The 13,898-nt window shown below is 40.8% G+C and overlaps 1 long non-coding RNA gene across 1 annotated transcript in view; it reads right to left on the reverse strand.

Annotated features, from left to right (window-relative positions):
• The window catches only part of LOC118353207 (uncharacterized), a 37,353-nt gene that overhangs the window by 20,248 nt on the left and 3,207 nt on the right, over window positions 1-13,898 (reverse strand). The gene's annotated exons all lie outside the window — the stretch shown is intronic.

A 13,898-nucleotide genomic window follows, 5' to 3' on the forward strand; every position in this document is an offset into this window, starting at 1 on the left:
TTGTAGTGATCATACACTACATTTATAATTAGAAAACAAACAATACATTCATAAATGTGTATGTGAAGCTTCCATTGTGTTCATTCTCTAGCAAGGTTTTATTAGGTTCTTTTTCAAAATAAAAAAATATAAATATAGATTATAAAAGTTTGAAAGAATATGAAAAATAGAAAAAAGAAAATAATTACCTACAAAGCTCCCATACTCACACAATGGTTACTAACGTTGATAACATGTTTCTTTCCTCTCTTTTTTTCTATATATTGGTGAAATTGTTTGTAAGTGTTTAGATGGTGATGTTTCTTAGTAATGTTTAACCCATAAGAATAGGAACATTTTCTTCACATGCATCCAGTTGTTCTGGCCTAGATGGAATGGTAGATCATGGAACGTTTCCATGAAAAGATTTTTTTTTTTTTTATGATAGTCACAGAGAGAGAGAGAGAGAGAGAGAGGCAGAGACAGAGGCAGAGGGAGAAGCAGGCTCCATGCACCGGGAGCCCGACGTGGGATTCGATCCCGGGTGTCCAGGATCACGCCCTGGGCCAAAGGCAGGCGCCAAACCGCTGCGCCACCCAGGGATCCCGAAAAGATCTTATACATCATCCAGAAATATCCAAACTCTCATATTATCTCCCAGTAAATAAAATCTGCATCTTCCAAATTTACTGTTTTGTAAATGGGTCATATTAATAGTTAAGAGTCTAGATTTTATCGTCGCTTTTCCCCACCTGCTCACACAAGACCTTCATCTCCCAAGAAGTTCCCCCAAATTCTTTTGGGAATTCAGGTAATGTTTTGCACATTCTCTGAGTACAACCAGTTAACCATCTAGTCAGCGATCACTTCCTTCGTCTTCCCCAGCTCTAACCCTTGTAGGCCAGGTCTCGCCCAGTGCCCCAGCTCTGCTGCCTTCTCAGGCTGCTGCCGTGGAGGACTTGGAGACCCTGACATGCCGAAGCAGTGCAGGTGTGTGGAGAAGCAGCATGCAAGCCCGCCACCCCCTCAACAGACACACACCCAGAAGAGGGCTCCTTAGCAGTGCTCTTTGTGCTCCATGTATTGACACCCTTGCTCCTCAAAATGTGCTTCACGGACCAGCAACATTTGGCAGACGCACCAGAAATGCAGAATCTCAGGTCTCTAAATCAGAATCTTCATTTTAACAAGAACCCCAGGTGATTCGTATTCAAGTAACAGTTTGAGAAGCACCTGCTTAACGCACCTCCCTGGGATTAAGGCATGAATTCAACTGGGGACAAGGGCAATGTTGGGTCAGGGAACACGAGTGACAAATCAGAGGAATTCTTACAATGATGCCTCCCCTTGATGACCTTATCTTCGTGACTGGGTCACACTTGGATTGTTTGGGTGCTTCTCTCAGGAGGGGCTCTCCCTCAGGAGATGCCCTCACTCCTCACTGCCTCAGACAGATAGACTTTTGGTGATCTGTCTCTACTATTCCAGTTCAACTAAACATGGCTTAGGCTCAAACTAAGAATCTTCCAGACTATAAGAAACTTTACACTGCTGCACATGTAAAATAGACTTCTATTTAGTAACTGTTGATTCGGTACCTATTATTTACAAAATATTCCATTACGAGCTGTGGGAATACTGAAATAAGCGAAGCGGTCTCTGCCCTCAAAGGAGGCGAATAAGATGAACAATGGGACCGGTAGGGACTTTGGGAGACAGGTTGAGGAAGGAGCCAAGAGGTTCCCAAGTAAAGCAGTCTGACTGCAGTTTGGAGAAACCACTCTTACATCTTGGGCCAACAGCCTCTGGGTGCCTGTTCTCCCTGCTTCCATTTCCATTTCTTCGCATTCTTACCCACCCTCCAAGGCCAAGTTCAAATCCCAATTCATGAATAAAATCTGCCCCAATCTTCTCAGCTAAATATGCTTTGGACACTTTAGAACTCCCATCATATCCTGCCTTAAGACCAATGACATGTGTTGAGGCCTTATGGGGTCGGGGACAGAGATACCGTATATAGGCAAAGAATGTATTCTAGTAGGTCTTCTTGGAGTCCCCATGGGACCTAGCATGATGTGCCATACATAGTATTTGAAGAAAGAAAAAAATTAAATGTAACGCAGCTACTGTGTCCATGTCTCCCTATTCAGGAAATGTATCGGCTTGCTCAGATCATCATCAGAGTGAACTTGAGGGAGAATGCTGAGCACCACTGGGATAGTCAGGACTAAGGCCCCCACCCCCATTTTTCTTTGGCCAGATTTGTTCTTTCACACAGAAACAACGTATGCATTGGTAGATTTGTAGCTGTGAATCTCAGGTGAACGGAATTTCCGCGAGCTGTCAGCTGGCTAGAAGTGGGCTGGCTGGATTGCCTGTTAGTATTTAAGAGATCTCCTCCCTTAACGGTAGTGCTTTTTATGCCTGGTTTTTCCTGGAGCTGAGATGGCATCTACAGCTCCGATTCTGGCTCTGGATCCGGCTCCGGCTTCAGCTTCAGCTTCACCTCCGGCTCCAGCTCGGGCTCAGGGTCAGGCTCAGGCTCAAGGACCCCTCTCAGAGGCCTGTGGGGTTGCTATTAATTATATAGCATCTTATGAGCTGAACGTCAGTGATGGTTATTTATCTATGGTTAGTCTGAGCATTTGAGGCATTGTGAGGGAGTTTTCAGCCCTGATCTGAGCAATGACACATCTTCTAGACCCTTAGCGATGGTGGTTATGGCCATGTTTCTGGTTTGATACTGGATGAGACACTAATTTAGCGACTGGGGTTTTGCTGTGCTATGGCCGGACGATTCAGAGCTGTGATTGCAAATTATGGGAGATGATAGGGAGAATCTCCGCTCTTTCCAGTGATTTCCCAATGCTACATGGGCATCGACTGTGTGGGAAGACTGAATATGCATTTTTTCACCCATATAGTACTTCAGAGTTAACGTAGATGTATGAAGACTGATGAAACAGGTTGATATTTAAGATGTCAGTCTATACTGGACTTCTTCCAGGAGTCTCCATGATGACTAGAAACAAGTAGGAGTGTGTCAGGTTCACTAATCTGACCCCTAAAACGGCCATTACGGCCAAAGGCTAGGCACCAGCAGGTTTGAATGTGGTGGCTTGTCTCTGAGGTAGCCTGGGTTCTGAGAGAGAGGCCGGCTCTTCTGGGAGTCAAAGGACAGACTAAGGAAAAAACAAAGAAGGCCCCTGTCAGACAACCACGGAAATAACGAAGTGAGCTTGTGTAAAATTTCCAGTCTTGAAATTCAGCTTCTCTCACCTCCGTTCTGTTCCCATTCTCACCCCCTGTTCCAGGTCTGTTACTTCGATGAAGACCCGGATGCACCTGTTTATGTCCCCTTTTTCCAAGACCAAGTTGAGGTGAAGAAAGGACACGCAAGGCAGTTCATAAGATACCTGAAGGAGCGTAAGAGTAAAGTCTGCCTTCCAGTGGTTAAGGTGACTGTGTGAATTTTGTCCTGATGATCTCCACGAGGCCTTCTCTGGGTCTAGAGAACTCCATGATTAGTCACTACCTCACTTGTAAGGTTACTTGTGTTCTTACATGGAATTATAGCCACTGACTTGGAGGGCAAGCATCTATCTTCTTTGAAACCTCTTCATAGTACTGTGAGTAAATCTTAGCCACTAAATGTTTGTTTGGTTTCTCTTGTTTGGACTTTCTTAAGTTTTTATTTCAGTAATCTCTACACCCAACATAGGGCTCAAGTGCACCACCCCAAGATCAGAAGTCTCATGGTCTTCTGCGTGAGCCAGCTAGACACCCTTTGGTTTTGTGTTGTTGTTGTGGTTGGTTGGTTGGTTGGTTGGTTGGTTTTTAATGGACCAGCAGCACCAACATCAGCCGGGGACTTAATAGAAATGCAAATTCATGGACCCAGCGGCACAAACTGATTCGGATTCTCTAGGGGTGGCGCCCAAGGAGTGGTAGCCTAACAAGCTTTCCAGGTGATTCTAATGCTCTGTATAGTTTGAGAAGCTCTCACCTAATGGCCTCTTCCTAAATGTGTTAGCATTTTATATCAGATCTTTAGTCTAATTCAGATGCATGTTCAGGTGTTTAACATGGCTAAGTCTCCAATGCAGTAAAACAAATTCTTCTTCAATGGGGCATGCACTCCAAAGAAACAGTCTATACCTTAATTAGGGACATTACATATAGAAACATCCCTTAGTTACCTGATGGGTTCTTTTAACTCCAGTTTTATAAAGAAACCTAATGTCTGGTAGTAACAGAACCAACCTACCATTACCGAATTCCAAAGCTAACGTAATAGTGCATGTAACCGCGCTGGTAGTAATCACACTTTGCAACACATTAAAATTACCTGAGCTCTTAAAAATCTTAGTACCTAGTTTGTACTCCATATGAATTAAGCCAGAATTTCTGCAGTTGAAAGCCAGACATATTTAAGATGCTGTGCTGATTCCACGGTGCCACAAAGTTTGGAAACTACAAGCCTATTGCAAACCTAGTCATAATCCAACCCAGGGTGTAGGGTTTAACAAAGGTAGAAAGCGACCCCCTTGTTCTCTTCAACAGAGGCTTGACAAAGAGTACTGGGGAACGAACGTGCAAGCTATAGTGATGGCTCTGGAGTTGGAAAACGGGTTACACAAGCTCCTGCAAGACCTGCAGAACTTGGCTTCTCAGAAGAATGAAACTGATGTAAGTCGTTGATTGATTCTGAAAGCAGGGTTATCTTTCACTTCTAATTATGGCTTACTTCTAAGAAATGGGTACAAAACAGGAGGTGACCCAATATGTGCTTGTTCCTCCCCAAGGAAGTATATGAACTTATTCCTGGGAGTTGGCTGGTGTGGGAAGAGTAGATGTGCTGGCAAGGAGGAATGCAGGTCAACACAAGATGGAGAAGACTTTCCGGGAATAATGCACTCTGGATAATTAAAATAACTTCTGTTGCTGGCTTGTAAATCTCCTAGGCCAAAAGCGCTTATATTTTAATGGATAGCAGAATCTCCTGGAGGACTAACTGAAACTGCTGGGCCCTACCCCCCAAATTCCTAATTCAATTGACTTTTAAGGGGCATATAAGAATTTGCATTTATTTCTTTGTTTGAGCTTTTATTTATTCATTTGAGAAAGAGCATGAGCAAGCACAAGTGGGGTGGAGAGCGGAGGCAGAGGGAGAAGCAGACTCCCCACAGAGCAGGGAGCCTGATGCAGGGGTCCTGGGATCATGACCTAAATCAAAGGTGGAGGCTTAACCGACTAAGCCACCAAGGAGCCTCAGGAATTTACATTTCTAACAAGTTCCCTGGGGATGATGCTACTGGCCAGAGGCCATATTTGGAGAACTACTATACTTGAGTGTCCCTAAAAAACTGAATATTAATGGTGACCTCTTATCTTATAGACTTCTCTGGAGTTAATGATGAACCCTCTACCTTGTGGTGGTAACTTTCTTACCAACCCCTTAGCTTCTAAGAGTTAGTGGGGGGAAAAGTGTCCCAAATACAAAAATTATCAAGATGATAATGGACTTGGATGGATAATGGGTAAAAATTACCCTAGATGATATTGGACTCCCTGAGGAGTGCTGAAGAGATAGAAAGGACTCTTACTCCAGACCACTTACATCTGAAACTTTGGGAATGAGATCTGGGTGCCTACTCAAAACCTCCATGTGATTCAAATAAACAGGGTGGAAAGCCATCGCAGTAGGAGCTCATTAATTAAGTTAATCTGTACTTTTGATGAGATGCCCTAACACTCATATTCATTGCAAGTGGATATTTGTATTCACCTGGAGGTCTTGAATGTCTTGGATCAGTGCTCTTTGGATTTCAGCATGCATATGAATAGCCTAGTGTCCTCTTAAAACCTGATTGCTTAGGTCTGGGTAAGACCGGAGAGTCTGCATTTCTGACAAGCTCCCAGGATTGCTGATCCATGCACTGGAAGTCTGGTAGCAAGACCTTAGGTCATCTCCCATTGCAGACAAGGTCTTTAATGAGTCCTTCCCTGTTTTCGCTTTTGTGGGTTTTGTGTTTTGTATTGTAGCTCTTAGAATTCCTGAAAAGGTTCGTTGGTAAACAGAAGAGGAACATAAAATATCTGGAATACCAGCATAGCTATCAGAAGGAGTTAGAAAGGCTGACTTCGAAGGAAGGCATCTCGGAACAGTTTGGTGAAGCATCAGGCAGACAGGCTTAACATCCGAAGGCAACACAGCAAGTCTTCCATCGTAGTAGTTCCCAAAAGCAGCTACTTAAAAATCTGGATCTCTATTTGACAGAAGACTGCTTTACTTTTAATAGTATCCCAATCTTCATTGTCATACATGGAAATAAATTGGTTCTGCATTACAATTTTGTGTTAAAGAGATTGCTATTGGAATACCAGAAGAGTTATTTCCATCAATGTGAGTTTGGTGAAAGCATCTCAGGGACAGTGGGTACATCAGACTTTAAAAAAGAAAATAAGGGAGGGGTGGGTGTGATGGTGGTGGGGAACCCACCTTTCTTTATTGTCCCAACAACACCCAGATGCACAGTCAGGATTTGATAAATTCAACCAGCCTAAGTGGATATTGTAAAAATTAAATAGTAATTTCTTTAGGTCTGTCTTACCACAGCTTCCCCCACCCCCCAGCTTGTATACATAATTTAAGTAGCAGAGTTTTCTTCTAATTAAATGCAAAGCTAAATTTGAAAACCAGAGCTCTTGGTCTAGAAAGGGTGACTCCCACCTGAAAGCGTACAGGGGGACAGGCAGCTGCAAGTGCCTTTCAAAGCTGGAGGTAGACATAGAGAACTGGAGGGTACGCAGGCAATTACGACACTGAAGATAAGTATGTGGATGCCCTTACTCACCCACTGTGGGCCAACTAGCAGCTACTAGGGTAATTGCTTTAGGAACAAGTAATGAGCCTGCAAGCTTGGTTCAGACCCAAGGGTCTCATGTAAATAGTATGACCTGGGAAAAAAAGGTGACTCTACAGGATTGTGTCTTCTAAAACTTACTAGCTTCATGGCCTCGAATACATTTTTTTACCTTACTCGTTGACTCAATCTAGTTGTCTATAAAGTGAGCTTATTAGTATTTAGTTCATAGTTACCAAGATTAAATAAATTAATATGTAAAATATCTGGAAAAATACCTACTAGATTATGTATCCTATTAATTTGTAAAATAGTGCCAATTTTTAAACGTGAGGAAAGCCTATATATGATAGAAGCAATTGCAATGAACAAGCACTAAAATTTAGACAGAATTTTAAAACATTTAATCTTAGACAAAAAGGAAGGTCTTTTTTTTTTTTTTTTTTTTTTTTTTTTAAGCAAGAAAAAGTGGTCATAAGGAAGAACCAGCTAGATACCTTGGGATAAAAAGAAATCAAACTAAGAAATGGACTGAATATTCAAACACAGCTAATTAAGTGATTTAAAAGTAAGATAAGAAATTCTTAGCCAAAGGAACAAAGAAATAGTATTTAAGATATTAAGACATGTAGTTCCAAAAAAGATCTAATTAGACTTCCAGAAGGAATGAGAAATTGAGGGGAAAAGTTCCATTGTAGTGAAATTTTAGAGTATGGAGAATAAAAAAAGCTATCCCCATAAAGGATATCACTTACAAAGAATGAAAACTGACATTAATAACAGCTGTCTCATCTATATTAGATGAAAAGAGAAAATTGAAAAACATCTTCAAAATGCTGATGAGGAAAATAAGAGTTGAGGCTGAGTTGAGAACTATTCAGACAAAAATATTGAGTTCACAAAAGATTCTTACCTAAAGGGACATCTGGGTTGCTCAGCAGTTGAGCGTTTGCCTTAGTCTTGGGTTGTGATCCCGGGGTCCTGGGATCAAATCCCGTGTCAGGCTTCCTACATGGGGCCTGCTTCTCCCTCTGCCTATGTTTCTGCCTCTCTCTGGGTCTCTCATGAATAAATAAATAAAATCTTAAAAAAAAAAAAAAGATTCTAACCTAAAGAAAACCTTCGCTGAGAGTGATAATTGTTTTAGTGGCAGAGTACAGAGGCCTGCAAGTCCAGTGTAATCTAGCTGATGGTAACTAATCTTAAAAAAAAAAAAAAAAAAAAAGATTTTATTTATTTATTCATGAGAGACACCGAAAGAAAGGCAGAGACACGGGCAGAGGGAGAAGCAGGCTCCATGCAGGGAGCCTGATGTGGGACTCGATCCCAGGACTCCAGGATCACACCCTGGGCTGAAGGTAGATGTGCAACCGCTAAGCCACCAGGTGTCCTGATAGTAACTAATCTTGCAGAGTACTTTATGCTTTAGTAATTGCAACGAGGAAGAACATGCCCCTGGGAATAATCAACCACATAATAGACTTCCTTACCTACCTCTTCACACCTTTTCTACCCTTGCTCTTCTTGAGAACCACTGCCATGATTAGCTTGTCTCTACTAGAGAATTACTAGTTCATAAAGTATTCTTGAATAAAGTCTTACGTTTATAATTATTAACTTATGTAAGATTTTATACCTATTAAAGACAGACATTCATGTTAATATCAGGAATAAGACAGGATGGCTTTTTTTTTTCATTTTCAACTGCATTAATTAATAAGTTGAATATTTTTTCCAAACACATCAATTTTCAGATTAACAAAGCCTCCCAAATTCTTAGGTAATTCTCATAAAACTAATAAACACATAGAATAAGTGGTAAGTTTTCTTAAAAGTTCCAATATAGTGTATAAATTTAAAAGGATTTCTTTACATTCTTTAAATTTAAATTAGATTTGCCAACATATAGTATAACACCCAGTGCTCATCCCATCAAGTGCCTTCCTCATAGCCCATCACCCAGTTACTCCATCCTCCCCACCCTCCCGCCCCGATTTCCCCTTCTGCAACTCTTCATTTGTTTCCCAGAGTTAGCTTTAAACTCCACACTACTTTGTATATTCCTGGAAGTTCTCAGAGTTTCTCAATCTCAGTAGTATTGACATTTTGAGCTAAATGACTTTTTGTTGTGGGGAGGGGTCCTAAATATTGTAAGATGTCTAGTAGCATGCGTGACCTTCATTTACTAGATAGTTGTGACAATCAAAACTGTTTCTAGACACTGCCAAATGTCTTCTGAGGGACAAGGTCACTCTGCTTGAGAACCACTATTGTAGACAATGCAATAGAAAAACTAAAGGAGAAGCAGCTCTGTTTAAAAAGCCTTACTTAATGTGGTATAATTATAACTAGAACTGAAAAACTATTAGAACTTACAAGAAAGTTTAATAATGTTGCTGGATAAATACCTACAAACCAACCTTTCCTATATATAATCAGTAAGCAGAGAAACCATTAAAAATATGTTTCTTGTTTATAATATCCACAAATACATAAAATATCTAGGAATAACCCTGACAAAAGTAATTTGAAGACTATATGAAATAAAAATGCTTCCTGAAAAAGATACAATAATGAATTTGAATAATGGAAAGAGGAGAGAAAGACTAAGCTTGTGACACCTCCCAAATCACTGTATAGGGACTAAAGCAATTTGGGACATAATCCCAACAGAATTTTGAGAGCTTGGACAATTTAGTACTAGAGAAAAAAACATCATCATGGGGAAAAACATGGGAACATGCACAAAACTTGCTTAACATCTTTGAGAAATACAAGCCCCAGACCACAAGGCGATACCACTTACTACATACTCATCAGAATCGCTAAAATTAAAATAGCTGTGGACATCATATGCTGGCAAGGCGATAAAACAGCTGAAGCTCTCACACATTATTGGTGAGAATGTAAAGTTGTACAACCACTTGGGAAAAGGTAGGGCATTTTCTTATAAAACTAATCAAGTATCTATCCCAGAAATTCTGGGAGAACACAATTTAGCCCATAACAAATGATATTACTGACTAAAATTAGGTAGAGAAAGCTACAGAGAAAAGACAGTAAGTAGGAGGAATTGGCAAGTTAACTCACTTGATGCTCATAACCTATTCTCAATAGATACGTCTGAATAAAGAGGGTTCTAGGGTACTATGTAAAAGTCAATTATAGATGGGGCACAGGGTGACACAGCAATCAGTTGGCATCTGACTCTTGATTTTGGCTCGGGGCGTGGTCTCCAGGTCAAAGGAGGGGCCCTGTGTCCGGCTCTGCTGCTCAGTTGGAGTCTACTCCGGATGCTCTCTGCCCCTCCACACCGTGTGTGCACTCTCCCTCTCTCCCCCTCTCTATCTAAAATAAATAATAGAAACAAATCTTTTTCTAAAATTTTAATTATAAAGGCAGTCACTAAAATAAAAATATATTAAGAACTATAATTTTAAAAATAATAGCCTCCACATTGAAAATTTATATAAATATATTTATATGCACGTTTTACTTTGTACCGCTTAAGTTAGCCCTTGTTTTAGTCCTCGTTCTAATGTTCACCCCCAGTCTTTTTCATGTTCCCTGATTCTTTTTTGGTTGAATGAATTGTGTTCTTTGGGAGATGCTTCCCTAAGGCCTAATGTGGACAGTTATCCCCTGAGTCCTTGAATTGGCAGAAATTTTTGCCCGTGGCTCTGACAGCTTGAATGGATTTAAAATCGTTGGCTCAAATTTTCTTTCCTTAAGTGTCTCACAGGTATTGTTCCGTGTGTTAGCACCGACTGTAGCTGCACCAACTTGGCTTTCTCTCACTTGGAAATGATACGGTGTTTTTGCACAGATGCCCAAAGTTTGCTTCTAGTGTTAATAGGACAAGTCTAACGTTATATGATCAGTGTCGATAGGAAGTCTCGGTGTCAGTCATTCTGGGACAGTTCTCTCCTATCTTGAATGTGCCTTTGAATAATTCAAGTCTTATTTCAGAACATTTTATGTTTGTTTTACTCTATCGTTTTGGTTTCCTCCAATGGAAACTCCAATTAATCTTATTTTGAATAGTCTCACCTATCTTTCATAACTTTGACTTTCTCTTTTAAAAAATCTTTTTGTGGGCAGCCCCGGCGGCCCAGTGGTTTAGCGCGACCTTCAGCCTGCAGCCTAACCCTGGAGACCTGGGATCGAGTCCCACATGGGGCTCCCTGCGTGGAGCCTGCTTCTCCCTCTGCCTGTGTCTCTGCTTCTCTCTCTGTCTGTGTGGGTCTCTCATGAATAAATAAATAAAATCTTTTTTAAAAATTAAAATAAAAAATAAAATAAGATAAAATAATAAAAAATGTTTTTGCTTAGCTTTTTTTCCCTTTCTTTACTTTCGCCCGTGTGCATATTGTTCCGTGTTACATTTTCTATAATATTTATTTCCTCCTTTGTTCCTTATAACATAGTCTTTACAGAATGATTTTGTCTGTGTCTTCTATTTCTTTCCCAAGTTTTGTTAGTTAATCATTTCATATACTTCATTGATAGACCATTACCTTTCCTTTGTTGGCCCTGTCTTCCCTGAGTTCTTGTATTTATTTATTTTTTATTGTTTTCTTTCCTGGTTGCAATTATTATTTTTTTTAAAAGATTTTATTTATTTATTCATGAGAGACACACAGAGCGAGAGGCAGAGACACAGGCAGAGGGAGAAGCAGGCTCCCTGCAAGGAACCCCTGGTTGCAATTATACCACGATTTTTATCCCTCTTTATTCATGTTGGGATGTTGTGGTGGAATGTTCCTCTGCCTTGGAGCAATATTTTTCTTTTATTTTTTTAAAGATTTATTTATTTATGATAGACATAGAGAGAGAGAGAGAGGCAGAGACACAGGAGGAGGGAGAAGCAGCCTCCATGCCTGGAGCCCAACGTGGGACTCGATCCCAAGACTCCAGGATCGCGCCCCGGGCCAAAGGAAGGCGCTAAACTGCTGAGCCACCCAGGGATTCCCCCTTGGAGCAATACTTTTCTAATGAGTATTTGTGGTCTGCAGGGAAGTTTTGTACCTATTTTCAGTTCTTTTTTGCTCCTTTGTTTCCCTAGAGTAGCTTTCTTTAGCTGTAGTCCTAGTTGCCCAGTTACTTTGCTAACCATATTTGTGTGAGTTGGATTTTCTCAATTAGAAGGAAGATCTTTTGAAGTGAGGAAGCCAGTTTCTCAGCTAAAGAGCTCCCTCTCCTATTACTATGATAAATGCCACTTTGGGGACCAAGCCTCACTTAAATCTCAGATCCTAACCTGATTCAAAAAGGCTCCTATCATCAGCTCCAAGCTTCTAAGGTATCTTCACCGCCTCTGGTGAAGAGGCGGCCGTCACTGGGGGATCCTGCTTCTCACCGCCCCTTTCCAACTCCTCTTTCGTTTACAAGTTGCTATTTCACTGAATCTGCCACCTCCGTGTGACTCCTCACCCAAACATGTTCCAAGCCTTCTGTCTTCAGCTGTCCCATCACACCTGCCCTCTTTGATCACAGCAGCTGTCACCGATGAGGGGCCCCATCCTTTTGGGAGCAAATATTTACTGTCGATGCCTAACATCTGGCACTCCTAGAACTCTTCTGCGCCCTGTTCTCAGAAATACTAACAGCACTGTGTGGTTTCCTGACCTAAGCCTGCTGACTTCAGATGATAAACCTAGTTATCATTCAGGATACACCAAGGGGGACAGCAGAGAGCAGAGAATCCCAGGCAAATACATATCATAAAGCACGCACACTAAAATGTTTACTTCCCAACTGTGAGCAATACCTCTTGAATGCAAGACCACATCCTTCCTTTGTCTGCTAAAGAAGGTTCAGGAATAGGACATTTGCTGGCAGAAGGCGCTCACATAAATGGAAAAAGGCAAGCCTCCACAAAGAATCATGAAGACCAACTGGGTTGGAGAAAGGCAGTTGATTGTGTGACTACAGGAAAGAGAGATATCGCATTAGAAAAAAATTCAAAATCACTTAGCCTAGATTACTATTCTGGCCCCTTCTCACCTACAGGGAACTCTTGACAATAGATGATCCAGAAATTCCCAACTCAAACAGCAATGAGACATGCGAAAGAAAAAAAAAGAGGGTGGGGAGAGAGAATTGGCATGGCATCAGTTCGATGCTATTAGAAAACAAGAAGGGGAAATGAAACGCAATTTATTAACATATGAAGAATGTTTGGAACATGGAACAGATGAAAACCAATGAAAACATCCTTAATTTTAGCTCTTCTCGTGGGTATACAGTATATCCATCCTACTGCAGTTTATTATTATTGAAGTCTAATGGACACGTGATGTTATATTAGTTTCAGGTGTACGACAGATTGACTCAACAATTCTATGCGTGCCTCAGTGTTTACCGCAGTAGGTGTAATCGCCATCTGTCACCGTACAATATTATCACAATATTAGAGGCTGTCTTCCCCAAGCTGCATCCCCCATTTCTGTTACTTATTTATTCCACAACCGGAAGTTTCTACCTCTCCATCCCCTCCATCCTATTGTAGTTTGTTTTATTTATTTATTTATTTATTTATTTATTTATTTATTTATTTATTCTATTGTAGTTTTAACATGCATTTCCCTAATGACTTGGAAAAGCAAATGCTTAAAATCGTGAGAGAAAAATATCAGAGAATAACTTTACTCTCTGCCTTGGTTCTCTGTAGGGCCAGAACCGAGCCTGATTAGGAAAATTATTGCAAATGCAATCTATTAGAAGCACAAAACACAAACGTGGAGACCCCCCCCCCCCCCCGTATCTTGCCTGTTAGCCTTAGAGATATGACCACAGGGCCACTGATGGAGGTTCACTGATGCTCACAGATATCAGTGTTACTGTTATCATTGTATTTACCTTAAGCCTGAAAGATATAAGAGCAATTGTGCCTTTGCCAGTAATTGTCCTGTGCTTCTTTTTAAGTCCTAGCAGGGTGTTATTACTGGCAGAAAATAAATTTCTTAAAAACACCGTGGATAGTTTCTTAAACATAGGAAAACAAAACTGAGAAGTGTGATGTCTGATAGTGATCGACACAAATGTTTTAAA

The sequence above is a fragment of the Canis lupus genome, chromosome 33 (assembly GCF_003254725.2).
Source record: "Canis lupus dingo isolate Sandy chromosome 33, ASM325472v2, whole genome shotgun sequence".
Classification (NCBI taxonomy): Eukaryota; Metazoa; Chordata; class Mammalia; order Carnivora; family Canidae; genus Canis; species Canis lupus.